Raw genomic sequence first — 18,564 nt, 5'->3', positions numbered from 1 at the left:
CTGCTTCGTCGTTATTGCAATAGTTCCACTGTTTTCAAAAGTTCTTTTAAAATCTTTTAAAAAATACAAAAGATATTCCCGTTATCAAAGCTCTTCTACGATATTACCCAAAACATGAGTTTTTTTCGAGTCGTGAGATTCATCGACTCGAAACTGTGTAACTGATGTTTAACGTTAAGTAATTGTACTATTGTGTATAAATCAATATCGTGCTGTGGTCTTCTAATCTCTAGATTTCAATTAAATATGCATCAAGTGATGTCAATTATACCGAAATCATTAACACTGCTAATACTGTTATATTTATAGTTTAAAAAACATTCACACACACATTTAGTCTCTAATGTTATGCAAATGAATTCCTGTTAAATGTTTCCTTCATCTTCTTCACCAACATCTTGAAAATTAAAAATCAGTTGATTTTTTTATTTTTTAATTCAAGCCCAGCACAACCAATAATTCTTAGTTCCCACAAATTTAATTAAAATCATGAAAAAACAACAAAGAATACAGGAACCCAAAAGGTAATAAATAATTGTTTTTTGTATATTTTTAAACAATTATATAAAACAAAAAAAAACTCTAATGAATTAAAAATTTCACTCACGTTTTCTAGTTAAACCTAAAACCCCAAAAATAACCGAATAATTGTGTACAACCTAATAGCCCCCAAAACACACACACAAACAGTCATTAAACACTAACAAAATTATATGTAAAAGTGTTAAACATTTACATTGGAGCAAAAGTTCAATGACTTGACAATTAAATGCAGTTTTTAAATAATTTTTATAAAAAAAAATATTAATGTTTTCTTTTTATATATTTTTATAAAATAAAAAAAGAGAGGAAAAAAACCGACAATGATTGAATACTTAAAATTGTTTAATTTAACAGCACACTTACCCATTAAAATTGTAGACAAGACAAATGTTGTTTTCAGCTGAAGCGGCAACATGTTGATAAACTTTTGTTTATACGGTCTAGTAAAGATGTTGATAAATATGTTGAAGATGTTATGGAGTGATGTTTATGTTACACAAATACTCACAAAAAAGCACTTTAATTCAATTTAATTTAAATAAAACTGAAAAAGACCAAGAAAGAAAAAATAAAATAAGAATTACCACACAATTTTGCACAATTTATTTTTGTTGAGAGAAATTTTGATGTTAACTATAATAATAGAAAATAATTACACTATTTGTTGTTATTTTTATGGTGGTATATAAACCAACTTAATAAAAATATAATAGTAAAAGATAGAAAAAAGATAGACTGGAAAACAATTAACTTTCACATTATAAATAAAATTATATTTTCAAATGTTTAATTTTTATTCCCAAGCACTATTGGGTAATGGTAATATATTTTTTGTACTATGTAACAATTTAAGATAATAGGGTGGTCCACAAAAGGGATGTAAAAGTTTGAAAACTTCAATATAAGTTGTAAAAACAATAATAGTCTATATTCTAGTACATATCTTGTCTATAGTCTAGTCTATAGTCTAGTCTATAGTCTAGTCTATAGTCTAGTCTATAGTCTAGTCTATAGTCTAGTCTATAGTCTAGTCGATAGTCTAGTCGATAGTCTAGTCTATAGTCTAGTCTATAGTCTAGTCTATAGTCTAGTCTATAGTCTAGTCTATAGTCTAGTCTATAGTCTAGTCTATAGTCTAGTCTATAGTCTAGTCTATAGTCTAGTCTATAGTCTAGTCTAGTCGTCTATAGTCTAGTCTATAGTCTAGTCTATAGTCTAGTCTATAGTCTAGTCTATAGTCTAGTCTATAGTCTAGTCTATAGTCTAGTCTATAGTCTAGTCTATAGTCTAGTCTATAGTCTAGTCTATAGTCTAGTCTATAGTCTAGTCTATAGTCTAGTCTATAGTCTAGTCTATAGTCTAGTCTATAGTCTAGTCTATAGTCTAGTCTATAGTCTAGTCTATAGTCTAGTCTATAGTCTAGTCTATAGTCTAGTCTATAGTCTAGTCTATAGTCTAGTCTATAGTCTAGTCTATAGTCTAGTCTATAGTCTAGTCTATAGTCTAGTCTATAGTCTAGTCTATAGTCTAGTCTATAGTCTAGTCTATAGTCTAGTCTATAGTCTAGTCTATAGTCTAGTCTATAGTCTAGTCTATAGTCTAGTCTATAGTCTAGTCTATAGTCTAGTCTATAGTCTAGTCTATATAGTCTAGTCTATAGTCTAGTCTATAGTCTAGTCTATAGTCTAGTCTATAGTCTAGTCTATAGTCTAGTCTATAGTCTAGTCTATAGTCTAGTCTATAGTCTAGTCTATAGTCAGTCTATAGTCTAGTCTATAGTCTAGTCTATAGTCTAGTCTATAGTCTAGTCTATAGTCTAGTCTATAGTCTAGTCTATAGTCTAGTCTATAGTCTAGTCTATAGTCTAGTCTATAGTCTAGTCTATAGTCTAGTCTATAGTCTGTCTATAGTCTAGTCTATAGTCTAGTCTATAGTCTAGTCTATAGTCTAGTCTATAGTCTAGTCTATAGTCTAGTCTATAGTCTAGTCTATAGTCTAGTCTATAGTCTAGTCTATAGTCTAGTCTATAGTCTAGTCTATAGTCTAGTCTATAGTCTAGTCTATAGTAGTCTAGTCTATAGTCTAGTCTATAGTCTAGTCTATAGTCTAGTCTATAGTCTAGTCTAGTCTAGTCTATAGTCTAGTCTATAGTCTAGTCTATAGTCTAGTCTATAGTCTAGTCTATAGTCTAGTCTATAGTCTAGTCTATAGTCTAGTCTATAGTCTAGTCTATAGTCTAGTCTATAGTCTAGTCTATAGTCTAGTCTATAGTCTAGTCTATAGTCTAGTCTATAGTCTAGTCTATAGTCTAGTCTATAGTCTAGTCTATAGTCTAGTCTATAGTCTAGTCTATAGTCTAGTCTATAGTCTAGTCTATAGTCTAGTCTATAGTCTAGTCTATAGTCTAGTCTATAGTCTAGTCTATAGTCTAGTCTATAGTCTAGTCTATAGTCTAGTCTATAGTCTAGTCTATAGTCTAGTCTATAGTCTAGTCTATAGTCTAGTCTATAGTCTATCTAGTCTAGTCTATAGTCTAGTCTATAGTCTAGTCTATAGTCTAGTCTATAGTCTAGTCTATAGTCTAGTCTATAGTCTAGTCTATAGTCTAGTCTATAGTCTAGTCTATAGTCTAGTCTATAGTCTAGTCTATAGTCTAGTCTATAGTCTAGTCTATAGTCTAGTCTATAGTCTAGTCTATGGTCTAGTCTATAGTCTAGTCTATAGTCTAGTCTATAGTCTAGTCTATAGTCTAGTCTATATAGTCTAGTCTATAGTCTAGTCTATAGTCTAGTCTATAGTCTAGTCTAGTCTAGTCTATAGTCTAGTCTATAGTCTAGTCTATAGTCTAGTCTATGGTCTAGTCTATAGTCTAGTCTATAGTCTAGTCTATAGTCTAGTCTATAGTCTAGTCTATAGTCTAGTCTATAGTCTAGTCTATAGTCTAGTCTATAGTCTAGTCTATAGTCTAGTCTATAGTCTAGTCTATAGTCTAGACTAGTCTATAGTCTAGATATAGTCTATAGTCTAGTCTCTAGTCTAGTCTATAGTATAGTCGGGTATATATTTGGATCTATAGTTGGGTTTATAGTTTGGTTTGTATTCTGATCAAAAGTTTGGTCTATAGTCGGGTTATTTCTTGGTCCATACATCTCTAGTCAGTTTATAATATAATATTTAATATGGTCTATGATCACTACAGTCTGATCAATATTTTGATTTACAGTCAGAACTATATTGTAATCTATTGTCTGGACAACAGTTTGATGTGTACCTGATCTAAACGGTAATCTTGAACTATAGATAAGATTAGATCCAAACTATAGCCTTAACTATAGTCTGATCTATGGTCTTACTCTGGTCAGTAATATATTAAAATGTTCCAGGCCCCATGCACAATTCATCCCATTTATTTAATTAATTAAAAGTTAATTAAACAATTCTCTTCTCAAACATCTTAAAACAATGTTAATTCATTCAATGTGTCAATCACCCACCAGCGTAAAAAATCACATTGAAACATAAAAATTGTATGTGAATACAAGTAGTTGGGCTGCAGTTCAGTTTGGGGCCACACAACTTAATTTACTTTCTTTTTAAAAGCATTTACTATAGAAATAATGAAAAAAAAACTGAAAAAATAAACTTAACGTATTAAAAAAAAGCACAATAATAATGAACTAAGAAAGGAAAAAAACATAATTATATAATTAAAATCAATGTAAAGCAAGAAAAAAATGTTAAGTTAATGAATGTCTTATAGGAGAAACTTTCAACACAGAGCAAGAAAAAAAAAGATAAAAATAAATGAAATATATAAAAATTCCCATTATTTACGGTTCAATGCATTCGCTGGCTATTTTTTTCTGAATATTTTTAATGTCACTTGCAACTGTATTTAATGTTTTTTATATCAAGTTTTTTTTTCTCAATAATATGTTTGTTTTTTTTTTCATTTTTTTAATTTGCACACATTTATTTTAAATGTTCATAAATGTAGTTTAATGTTCATTCCATTTCTAAACCACATTCCATTATTGCAAAATATACAATTTTTCTTTATAAATATTTTATTACTATTTTTTTATTTTATTTTATATTTTATCATAATCATACATTTTGTAGTTTGCTTTTGTGGAAAAAGAGCTGTGCACAAGGTGTTTAAAATTAATGAACTGTTAAAGAAAAAAATTTTAAAGGATATGAGCGTGGAAATGAGTAAAATATAAATTTAACGAGTGAAAGTCCACTATTGGCTAAAGACCAAATTATAAATGCCCTTCACTATTTGCAATTTTGATTTTAGGAAAACATGTTTGTTTTTTTTTTTTTTTTGAGGAAATATAACAGTTTGCCAATTTTTAAAATAATTTCCTTAAAATAAGTATTTTTGGACATGTAAATTAAAGTCGTACTTAAACGTGACAACTAATAACATGTTTTTCACTTCCCACCGTGGTACCTTTTGCAAAATAATTTAAAAATTTTACTACAATCCAACGATTGTGGAAATATGATATAAGTAGTTCAGACACGATTAAGTAAAAGCTGTACTTTAGTCTTGCCTTCAAATAAGTATTAACTTGTGAGATATAGCCTTGACTAATGTCTGAGATATAGTCTTGGCTATTGTCTGATCTATAGTCTTGATTATAGCCTGATCAATAGATTTAACAATATTCTGATCAAAAGTCTTAATGAAAGTCTGATCTACAAGTATTATCTTACATATAGACTGATACTCTTGCCTTAAGACTGATCTATAGATTTGACTATAGACTGATCTTTAGTATTGACTATAGACTGATCTATATTATTGACTATAGACAGATCTTTAGTCTTGACTTTAGACTGATCTATTGTCTTGATTATAGACTGATCTATTGTTTTGACTATAGACTGATCTATATTCTTGACTATAGACAGATCTTTAGTCTTGATTTTAGACTGATCTATAGTCTTGACTATAGACTGATCTATTAGACTGATCTATAGTCTTGACTATAGACTGATTTATAGTTTTGACTACAGACTGATATATAGTCTGGACTATATACTGATCTATAGTCTTTATTTTAGACTGATCTATTATCTTGATAATAGACTGATCTAGAGTCTTGACCATAGACTGATCTAGAGTCTTGACCATAGACTAATCTACAGTCTTGACTATAGACTGATCTATAGTCTTGACTATAGAATAATCTATAATCATGACTATAAACTGATCTATAGTCTTGAGTATAGACTAATCTATAGCTGAGTATAGACTGATCTATGGTCTTGACTATAGACTGATCTAAAATTTTGACTATAGACTGAGTGTTCATCTGATCTATTGTCAGTTCACTGATCTATAGTTACTTTATTGGCCATAGACTGATTTATACTCAGTCTATTGACTATAGACTGTTCTATAGTCTTAAATATAGACTAATTTATAGTGTGACTATAAGTAGACTGATCCCCAGTCTTTATATTTAATCTTATCTAACTTTACTTTATCCGACTTTACTGTGAGTATAATTTGACATATAATATTGATATATAATCTTGAATATCTTTTTATCCATAGTCTAATTAACAAACTTTCATTGTTCTGACTGATCTCAAGTCTCTAGACGGCTCTTTAGTCTTGTGTATAGACTGATCTTTGCATTCATAAACTTTAGGTTTTCAATCTCTATCATAGGACGAATAAGAATTCTTGGTTTACGCTCAAATTAAACAAGGGTAATATTTATACCCAAACCAGGGAAACCTAGACGCCTAAGTCCTAGCGTCCGATAAGGCAGGACGGATAGTCCATAAAAATATAAGCAGCATACTTATGTAAAGGGACAATCGGTGGAAACCGCTTTAAACGAAGTCGTCCACTACATAGGTGAATCCTTCGATAGCAAACTGTGTACACTGGCGGTATGCATTGTCATCGAAGGTGCCTTCAATAACGTGCACACTGATACTCATATCCAATCCCTAGAACAGCTTTATGTTGACCGGGGGCTTCGTAACTGGATCAACTACATGCCAAGGAACAGATGGATAAGCTGCGAGATTTACGATATAACTATCAGGAAAAAGGTATTATATACCACAGGGTGGCATTTTGTGACCTTTACTCTAGGTTACCACGATTAATAGCCTCCTAAGAACACTAACTGATAAAGGACTCAGACCTGTGTGCTATGCAGACGATGTCGTAATACTTTTAAAGGGAAAGGATCCAAATTACTTGTGTAGAAAAGCTGAGGAGTCTCTGAAAACGGCCTTGAGCTGTGCTCAACCGAGAAGCCTCAATGTTAACCCGGCGACGACGAAAATCTATCTTTTCAAAACCCTGCTTTCTGAGCAAGATATCGGTCACAGATAAAGTTAAGTACTTAAGTGTAATCCTTGATCGGAAATTAAAGTGGAGACCCCACATAGAGGATAGGATCAACAAGGCACAATTATGCTGGTAGATATGTAGGAGAACTATAGGCATGAAATTGGGTCTTAGTACTACTACGACAAATTGCCTTTATAAAAGCTTTGGACAAAAAGTGTAATGTCAAACTACTATAGGGAGTTCAGCGTACATGCTGCTTGGATATAAGTGATGCCATGTGTACTACTGCAACCAAGGCTCTGGAAACGTTGCTAGATATTCCACCCATTGAAACATATTTAAGATATGAGGCGTCGCTTACAGCCGAGCGGCTCTTTGCTTTGGGCGAACTGGCCAAAAACGATTGTGGGACACGTCATCAATGTATACTGGACACATTGGAAGGTTATACACAATCATCGGATGTGCCTGATCGCATATCAGACACAGAATATGTCGGAAACTTTGAAACGCTGATCCCAGATAGAATGTCTTGGTCAAGCAAAACATTAAAACAAATACCAGTAGGATTGCATTGCTATACGGATGGCTCTAAATTGGGGGACAAAGTGGGCCTAGGGTTCTACATTGAAGACCCAGAAATACTTATACCACCGTTTACCTAATCATAACACAAGCTTCCAGGCAGGAATCCGAGCAATAACGGATTGTGTAAATTGGATTATAATAAATATGGCGCCCGACAGCCAGAAGGCAATTAGGGCGATATCGGGTGATAGAATTAAATCTAAGACCGTTTTGTATTGTAAGAAAGTTTTAACTGAATATTCTCCCATATGAGTACCAGGCCACTCCGGAGTAGTCGGCAATGAAAGGGCGAATGTAATACCTTTAGAGGGAAGATAGCTCGAGGTAGTTAGTCTAACAAACGTAAAACCATTAGACGCAACAAAAGCTGAATTAAAAATATTGGTGAGAGAATCCTATAAGGCCTTTTGGAATAATGAAACGGTGGGCAGGACCACAAAGATCCTATGACGTAACCCTGATGAGAGCAAGACGAGAAATCTCTTCAAAATGAGCAAGTCCTAGGTTAGTATGATGGTAGGTATTGTGAGTGAACGCCCAGGATTACAAGCACATCTATATATGTATCTTGGAAGAGATATTATTCCGGAAATAAAATTCTTAGCAGTTACTTCCAGGAAACTGCGTTTCTGAACACTGACAAATAATACATTCAATGAACATTTTTTAATGAAAAGGAGCCTACAACTGTCCCGACAGTGGCCTAGGTGTATTGCTTCTGATTTGATGTAGTATACATCAACCTATCCTTACATGATTTGATATCGAATCTCGCTATATAAAATTGAATTCCGTATTAGCTGCTCACCGTTTCACTAATTCCCTTATGATAACTCAAACTAAAGGATAAAGAAAATTCCATCGATCGATTCCATCTTGTGATTCCTATCTCAATTAGATATTAGATTTTGATCATTAAAGCAAAGATCAGGATAAATTTATATCAAGTTATCTGATCATAACCACAAATTTCAAGAATTTAACCTTTTCAAATATGTTTTATGATAGTTTAGAAACCTCTTCAAATCCCCTTAAAGTCTATTGATCTTTAGTTTGAAACTTATTTTATTTTACGAATTATCTTTAAATTTTAGTCCAATATAAGTGCTTTTCATTTTGCTCTAACAAATTGATAACTAATGTCAATTTTTAAACTGAGTCTGTCTTTGCTAAAATATGTCTCATAAATCAATTACTTTTATCACTCCTTTTAAGTATTGGCAATCATGAAAAATTTTCCACTGACCATGTTTAAGTTATAGGCTCGAGATATTGCACAACTGAATACATGTGATTTCAATTGCAATAGTAGTTTAAAGCAACTTTGTACTAAATGACTATTATTCCAGTGAGTCCGGTTTAGTTTACATTGAGGCAACTTTTTTTTTCAAATTTAATCTTTGAAAATTTCATTGCATAAATTTTCAAATAAAAATACTAACTTATGCCATCATCCTTAACGTATAAATATCACATGTTTAAGGTGAAAATAATAAATGTATTTTTTCCAAAAACAAAAATCTATAAATATTTTGCCAATTGCAAGACTAACATGAAAGGAAAAAATATAAATAAATAAACCTGTTGGCTAAATTTAACTTTTAATTGCCAAAGGAAACCGGATTGAGTTCACCTGCATGTTTAACTCAAACCAAAAAAAAATTTTAAAATATAAATAATAGTTTATATAATATAGCTTAACACATAATCGTGCAAAGAGGATTAAATTTAAAAGATTTTCTTATAAGAAAAAAAAAACACACACAAAAAGAAACTTGTTTTTATTCTTTAAAATTTTCTTTTTAAAGAAAATCTTGCAAAAAATAAATAATAACGAGATTATTATTTTAATAATAAAAATAACTTTTTTGTAAGAAGTTAAACAACACATACAACTTATTTTAACGTTTTGAAGTTTGAAAATTTAAACGTTACACTTGATTTTTTTAACAAGATTCGATTAAAGCGAATAGTATCCGTTAAAACGTAGCGATCAGTTTGAAAACACGTCTGCAACTAAAGTAAAAGTTGGTAATAGCAGTAGTTGGGTCTCTCCAACTAGACTCAAACAATTTGAAGCACCTTGTTTAGTGTTTTTTTACCTTCTGGGGTTTTAAGCCACGAAACGTGATTTACAATAAAAACAAGTAGTGTTTGAAATTATTCGTATTTACAAAAAACAAAACCAGACGCCCGCTATGCTTAGTACTCGTTGTACGACAATTATAATTGTAAGCAGCGTATATTGAGAGTTTTACTTCAGCAAAAAGCATGTTAAGCATGCGCAATGCTCACATTTTACAGATAAATTCTCAAACATACATACATATCTAACCAATTGAACTCAGTTGTTTTGAGTAGCAAGAATGAGAATTGGAAAATTTTTTTATAAATCTACATTTTTAGTACTTTAAAAGTCCATGAGAAATCTATTTTAAGCTGAAAAAAAGCTTCGGCCGTGTTATATTATAACTTGTAAAGGGATCAACGACTTTTTAATAAATACTGATCTCTTGATTGGTGGAAAAAATTCTGATAATATAACTCATTATTCCGCATTTTATTTTTAATTGCATTGATTTTAGTAAGAAATAGACTGATCTATAGTTTTGATCATAAACTGTTCTATGGTATTGATTTTAAACTGATCTGCGGTCTTGGGTATAGATTGATCTATAGTCTCGATTATAAACTATATGTCTTGACTATAAACGAATCAACAATGACTGATCTATAGACTTGAGTTATAATCTTGAGTATAAACTATTCAATGATCTTGATTTTATACTTGATTTAATACTGATCTTTAGTATAGACTGATCTATATCCTTGACTATAAACTGTTTTATTATCATGGCTAAAGACTTATCTACAGTCTTAAGCATAGACTGATATTTAGCCTTAAATATAGAGTGATAGTCTCAAATATTGCTTATTCTATAGTTTTGACTATTGACTAATTTATAAGCTTATATGTAGACTTGTCTATAAAATGGTCTATAGTCTTCGCTATAGACTGATCTATAGTATTAACTATGGACTGAACTATATTGTTGTCTATAGCCTTGATTTTAGACTGATCAATAGTCTTGACAAAAATAAATGATTTATACACTTGACTGTAGACTGATCCATAGTCTTCACTATAGATTGATGTTGACTTTAAACTGATCTATAGTCTTGACTATGGACTGATCTATAGACTTGTCTATAGACTTATCTATAGTCTTGACTACAGACCGATTTACAGCCTTGAATACAAACTGATCTACAGTTTTAGCTATAGAATTATCTTATCTTATTGACAGCCTTAACTGTAGATTGATCTATGGCCTTGACTATAAACTGATATATTGTCTTGACTATAGACTGATAGTCTATAAACTGATCTATATAATTATCTATAATCTTGACTATAGGCTGATATAAGGTCTTGACTATAGCTTGATCTATAGTCTTGACTATAGACTGATCTTTAGTCTTGACTATAAACTGATTTATTGTCTTGACTATAGACTGATCTATATAATTATATATAATCTTTACTATAGACTGATCTATAGTCTTGACTGTAGACTGATCTATAGTCTTGACTGTAGACTGATCTATAGTCTTGACTATAGACTGATCTTATAGCCTTGACTATAGACTGATCTTATAGTCTTGACTATAGACTGATCTATAGTCTTGACAATAGACTGATCTATAGTCTTGACTTTAGACTGATCTATAGTCTTGACTTTATACTGATCTATAGTCTTGACTATATACTGATCTATAGTCTTGACTATAGATTGATCTGTAGTCTTGATTATAGACTGATTAGTATATATTTACAAAACTTTCTTGTAAAGGTTTTTTTGGTCTATTAATTTAAGACTTTTTAAACAACCTTTTAAAATACGAACTCGCTTGTTATTTTTATTTTCTATTAAACTTTCGCTATTACTTTTTTTTAATTTTACTCAGTAACAATAACTTAATTGTAAACAAACCAATTTTTTTAAAACGCAAAGTTAATAACATAACAAAAAGCAATCAAAAGCCATAATAAATTTCTAAGATGAGTTAACAATTAATGATGATTTTAATAGTATTTGTACTTTTACAAATAAAAACTTACAAATTAACGGATATTGCACTAAATAAAAATAAATTTATTATTGTATACATTCAACCATTGTATTATATGAAAGATAATCATACTTAAAACTTCTTGGCATTAATTAATGTACTCACACAACCATTGTATATTAGTGTAGTGTATTGTAATGGGTTCACAGTGTAATGGCTACAGCTAGTTTAAAAAGTAACCACAACAAAATTGATTAAGTTTATAAATCATTGTGTTTCTGCTTTTCAAATAGAGTTGTTAAGGTTGTATTTTGATTAAATTTTCTTTGTTTTTTTCTTCTTTAATGTTTTATTTTTAACAAAGATGTTTTATCTGTTGTTGCAACAATTAACGCATTTGCATGATGATTTGCAAAGTTGCATTGTAATAATACAACAACACCAAAGCAATAGCACTAGTGGAAACTAACTACACTAACATAAAGTAGAAGAAGTCATGACGATGATTACAATTATAAAGTCTCTTAACAAAGCTGCTGACTCATAGTAACCAAAATATACGAGGGTTGGGTGTAAATTATAATTAAATAAATGACATTTTCGAGTCCTTAATACCCTGTCCAAAATGTATCTTCTCACTAGACTTCAAACTTTGGCTTTAAAATCAAACATAGAGTAGACTATAGAATCAACTGCAGAATCAACTTTAGGGTAGACTATAGGGTCGACAGTAGAATCAACAATAGACTACTCTATAAATTAGGCAGTAGACTAGACTATATACTAGACTATAGACTAGACTATAGACTATAGACTATAGACTAGACTATAGACTATAGACTAGACTATATACTAGACTATAGACTAGACTATAGACTAGACTATAGACTAGACTATAGACTAGACTATAGACCAGACGATAGACTAGACTGTAGACTAGACTAATAGACTAGACTATAGACTAGACCAATAGACTAGACTATAGACTAGACTATAGACTAGACTATAGATTAGACTATAGACTAGACTATAGACTAGACTATAGACTAGACTAATAGACCTAGACTATAGACTAGACTATAGACTAGACTATAGACTAGACTATAGACTAGACTATAGACTAGACTATAGACTAGACTATAGACTAGACATAGACTAGACTATAGACTAGACTATAGACTAGACTATAGACTAGACTATAGACTAGACTATAGAACTAGACTATAGACTAGACTATAGACTGACTATAGACTAGACTATAGACTAGACTATAGACTAGACTATAGACTAGACTATAGACTAGACTATAGACTAGACTATAGACTTAGACTATAGACTAGACTATAGACTAGACTATAGACTAGACTATAGACTATGACTATAGACTAGACTATAGACTAGAACTATAGATTAGACTATAGACTAGACTATAGACTAGACTATAGACTAGACTATAGACTAGACTATAGACCTAGACTATAGACTAGACTATAGACTAGACTATAGACTAGACCTATAGACTAGACTATAGACTAGACTATAGACTAGACTATAGACTAGACTATAGACTAGACTATAGACTAGACTAGACTATAGACTAGACTATAGACTAGACTATAGACTAGACTATAGACTAGACTATAGACTAGACTATAGACTAGACTAGACTAGACTATAGACTAGACTATAGACTAGACTATAGACTAGACTATAGACTAGACTATAGACTAGACTATAGACTAGACTATAGACTAGACTATAGACTAGACTATAGACTAGACTATAGACTAGACTATAGACTAGACTATAGACTAGACTATAGACTAGACTATAGACTAGACTATAGACTAGACTATAGACTAGACTATAGACTAGACTATAGACTAGACTATAGACTAGACTATAGACTAGACTATAGACTAGACTATAGACTAGACTATAGACTAGACTATAGACTAGACTATAGACTAGACTATAGACTAGACTATAGACTAGACTATAGCTAGACTATAGACTAGACTATAGACTAGACTATAGACTAGACTATAGACTAGACTATAGACTAGACTATATCTGAAGCATCTAGAAAAAACATTTCTGCAATACATAGAAGAAGCTGCCAAAGAGTATGTAGTGGTTACAGGACAATTTCTGCAGAAGCAGCAAATGTAGTAGCGGGCATAATACCTGTGGACTTAGCAGCCAAAGAACTATCGGCTGTCTACGAAGAGAAACTTAGAAACCCAGATATCCCAAAGGCGGAAATAAGCCGGATAGAAAGGGAGAAAACTATGAGGGAATGGCAAAGGAGATGGGAAAGTACAAGTAAGGGCCGATGGACCTTTCAACTAATCCCAGACATCAATACATGGATAAATAGACGCCATGGTGAGCTGAACTACCATTTGACGCAATTCCTTGCAGGACATGGTATCTATAAGAGCTATTTACACCGGTTTGGCCATGACAACTCACCAAGATGCCCGAAATGCCCAGAACTAGATGAAACAGTAGAACATGTCGTTTTGAATTGCCCACAATTCTCTGGACTACGAAGCAGGTTGGAATCGTGCATTGTCGAACAAATAAGGACAGACAATATAATAGAAGCAATTCTACAATCAGAACATAACTGGTCATTGGTGAATATGTACATAACTTCCATAAATGTAGCTTTGCGTGATGCAGAGATTATTCGCAAGGCCCAGAACGTGGCCTAGGAGACGAACTCTGAGAGTTAAGGAAGTTCAGCGACAAAGCTGACCACCCCGCGAAGTAGTACCTGGTGGCAGTTCCGCTGAGTGTGGTGTTGACGATGGAGGTGGTTTTAGTCGGTAGGAATCCGACATACCCTTTATGGGACCTATGTAAGGTTTCCTCCTCCACTATACAAAAAAAAAAACTAGTCTATAGACTAGACTATAGACTAGACTATAGATGAATATAGGCTAGACTAAAAAGTTAACTATAAAAGAGTTGCCTAGACGTTCGTGTAAATACATTTTTGCACCGCAAACTTTTGCCACAAGCCCTCGCCTTTCAACCGGGTTCACCTCTTGACAATAGGAGGAAAAAAAATTTGCATACAATTTAATATTTTTCTCTTTGTTTTCTGGCAAATAATGAAGTAACACTTAATAAAATTTTTCTTTTTTTTTGTATTTATTTAGTTAATAAATAAAACAAAAGAAATCTTTTGCAATTTCACACAATTCAAATAAAAATAATTAATGTACATCATGAATTTGTTATTCCGGTATAATTAAATATTTAAACAAAAAGTACACACAAAAATAACGAGAAGTGAATTTGAAATTAATTACAGTTGACAAAAAGATTTTTCATTGAAACTGTGAAAATTTGGTTAAGTTTTCGTAGTGGAAGTAAATCTATTATACTTTTTGGCTATGTAATATACAAATTAATTGATCTTCGGAGATATCGATGGGAGAATCGTTCCCACCAATCGACAAGTGTTGAACTACAAAATCAACCATAGAGACCATTGGAGAATCGATAGATTTGTTTATAGATTCGACTATAGAGTGAACTATAAATACAGCTATAGAGTCGACTATACAATCGACAATTTCATTAAAAAAAGGTTCCATTATTTATATTTTAAATTTATTTAAATTGCATTAAAATAATTATAAATATTATCTTATTATATATACATATTATCTAAGTTTCGTGCATTTATCTATTAAAAGATTAAGATTAGGAAACACACTTGAAATTATTCCCATAACCTCGACGGTAAAACTTCAATGCAAAAATTTTCAAAAAAAAAAACTTTGTCAAAGTTCTTTTTGTTATAAAATTGAATATTCAAATCATATACACTACGAGACTCCATTCCCATATAATTTTGCAATATGAAAAGTTTTAATTAAAATTATACTCTTTTATGTAAATTATATAAAATTGTTTGCAAAAATAAACTAAAATTGAAAGAAAACTGAAACACTACCACCAAGTTATTATTGTCATCTCTACATTAAAACAATAAATAAATCTAGAAACGACCTTCAATACCGTGAGATTTACAGTACAATGTTGAGGTATTCAATTTATAGTAAATTTGAAACGTAACGTAGTGTGTATCATGTGGACCGTTAAAGATCAAGTAACAGAATCTGTGGCAAACATATTACTGATGTTTGATTTTTTTTTGTAAATTGTAACTATTATTGTGTTTGTTTGCATGTTTAAAAAGGAGACGATGGTGTAATGAGTTTGATTGTATGCCATACAATGAATGGCACGGTCATTTGTTTGTTTGTAGACATCACTCTAATGAGGGTTTATAATTAGTTTATCGTATAGCACGTTCTACAGTTAGAGGAAAGGTAGAAAAAATCTAAAAATATGAATTTACTAACTAACTAACTAACTAACTAACTAACTAACTAACTAACTAACTAACTAACTAACTAACTAACTAACTAACTAACTAACTAACTAACTAACTAACTAACTAACTAACTAACTAACTAACTAACTAACTAAGTAACTAACTAACTAACTAACTACCTACCTACCTACCTACCTACCTACCTACCTAACTAACTAACTAACTAACTAACTAACTAACTAACTAACTAACTAACTAACTAACTAACTAACTAACTAACTAACTAACTAACTAACTAGACTAACTAACCTAACTAACTAACTAACTAACTAACTAACTACTAACTAACTAACTAACTAACTACTAACTAACTAACTAACTAACTAACTAACTAACTAACTACCTAACTAACTAACTAACTAACGAACTAACTAACTACTAACTAACTAACTAACTAACTAACTACTAACTAACTACTACTAACTAACTAACTAACTACTAACTACTAACTAACTAACTAACTAACTAACTAACTACTAACTAATAACTAACTAACTAACTAACTAACTAACTAACTAATAACTAACTAACTAACTAACTAACTAGTACTAACTAACTAACTAACGAACTAACTAACTAACTAACTACTATACTAACTAATAACTAACTAACTAACTAACTAACTACACTAACTAACTAAACTACTAACTAACTAACTAACTAACTACTAACTAACTACTAACTAACTAACTAACTAACTAACTAACTAACTAACTAACTAACTAACTAACTAACTAACTAACTAACTAACTAACTAACTAACTAACTAACTAACTAACTAACTAACTAACTAACTAACTAACTAACTAACTAACTAACTAAGTAACTAACTAACTAACTAACTAACTAACTAACTAACTAACTAACTAACTAACTAACTAACTAACTAACTAACTAACTAACTAACTAACTAACTAACTAACTAACTAACTAACTAACTAACTAACTAACTAACTAACTAACTAACTAACTAACTAACTAACTAACTAACTAACTAACTAACTAACTAACTAACTAACTAACTAACTAACTAACTAACTAACTGACTAACTAACTAACTAACTAACTAACTAACTAATTAACTAACTAACTAATTCAATTTCTTAAGACGTATTTGAAAGAAGTTCAAATTAACGATAGGACACCTTACAATGGAGGTTAGGAAGCCTTTTGTATTAATATCCAAACTGTATTATAAAAATATTTGCAAAAATAAATTACGGGAATTGCAAATTTTAGTAACATTAAAGAGTAGACCGACCAAAGAGTAAGGCAACTTCAATTCTTTCTATGCCATTCCTATAAACTATCCATGATATTCAAAAGAGACACAGAGAGATGTAAATAAATTCACTAACAAACAAATAACATTAATCTAGATTATTCCAAAAGATTGTTAACGATATATAACTGGTCATACCAGCATGCATGTATGTAATGAAACCTCGTCGTCATTTAATAAGTTGATTTGTCCAACTACAACACATGGACAAAATAGTCCACTTAGTGACGCTGCAACAACACTAACAAAAATTATTGCAACACATAAATAAAAGTATTTCAACCAATAACTATGACTATAATATTGCACAATGGGAGGTGATCAGAAATTCCAATTACTATCTTTATTTAAGAAAGTAGATCCGACTTAAACTTTTTAATATCAAAATCCTTTTCGATGGTATATTATTTCAACTTGCCGCTTATTTAAGTAACTAGAACTGAATATTAGGTTTTTCGTATAAAGTTTATTTTATTCAGAAAACTAAAGAGACTACAGATTTTCGTTATTTTCTCTATTAACGAACAGGAACTGACTTAAAGTTTTTATATAAAAGATGAACTTTGATGGAAAATTTCTTTATTTTCTTAATTGAAGGCTTAATTAGAGACCTAAACCTTATGTCATATTTTTTCATATTTTTTGGAGTAAAACTGGATTAAAAATTAATTATTTATTTCTGAAAATATGTACTTTTTCCCAGCCCATTGTCATCTAAAGTGTTTTTCATTTATATGAGTTTATTTTTTTTATTCAAACATTACTACTATATGAGTATTTATATGCCAAGACCACTTTTGACATTTCGCTAAAGACTCCTCGATGTGTATTTATCGTATTTATTTATTTTGTATTTCTGTTCAGCCTCCGTATTTGGTGGCATCGAAAGTCTTACAATGCAACAAGCCTGCGGCATCATACATTACTGCAACCACAACAAAAACACATGTGGCGTCAATAACTTACACATATTCGTACGACTTGTTTTTGCTGTTTATAATTCAGCATTTATGGTTTTATTGTTTTTTTTCTTGGAGTGTTTTCCAGAGTTTTGTTTTTTTTTTTCTTTATGCTTACATATTTGCACTTTTTATATTAAGTAAATAACAAGTTTCTTTTATTTGTATATCTATTAGTTTTTTTCCTTTTATTAACAATGTACTATGGAAATATTTCAAATATTCAACTAAATACCTATTACACGAAGATTTTTGTTTAAACACAAGTGTAAAATCTCTAGACTTGAATCAATATTTTTATTTTAAAGAAGGCCTATTAATCATTTTCCTCAGTCTCAGTCCATGTCAATGCTGTGGCCAGCTCACCTACAAT

General features: G+C 30.8%; 1 pseudogene; it reads right to left on the bottom strand.

The window, feature by feature from the left end:
- Window positions 1-9,479, bottom strand: part of LOC119605029 — a 210,416-nt pseudogene extending 200,937 nt beyond the window's left edge.
- Window positions 9,480-18,564: the final 9,085 nt, after the last annotated feature.

This window comes from Lucilia sericata, unplaced genomic scaffold (genome assembly GCF_015586225.1).
Source record: "Lucilia sericata isolate MDLA Ls3-8-SP2 unplaced genomic scaffold, ASM1558622v1 Contig000453F_arrow, whole genome shotgun sequence".
Taxonomy (NCBI): Eukaryota; Metazoa; Arthropoda; class Insecta; order Diptera; family Calliphoridae; genus Lucilia; species Lucilia sericata.
This window is presented reverse-complemented; position numbering and strand designations above follow the sequence as displayed.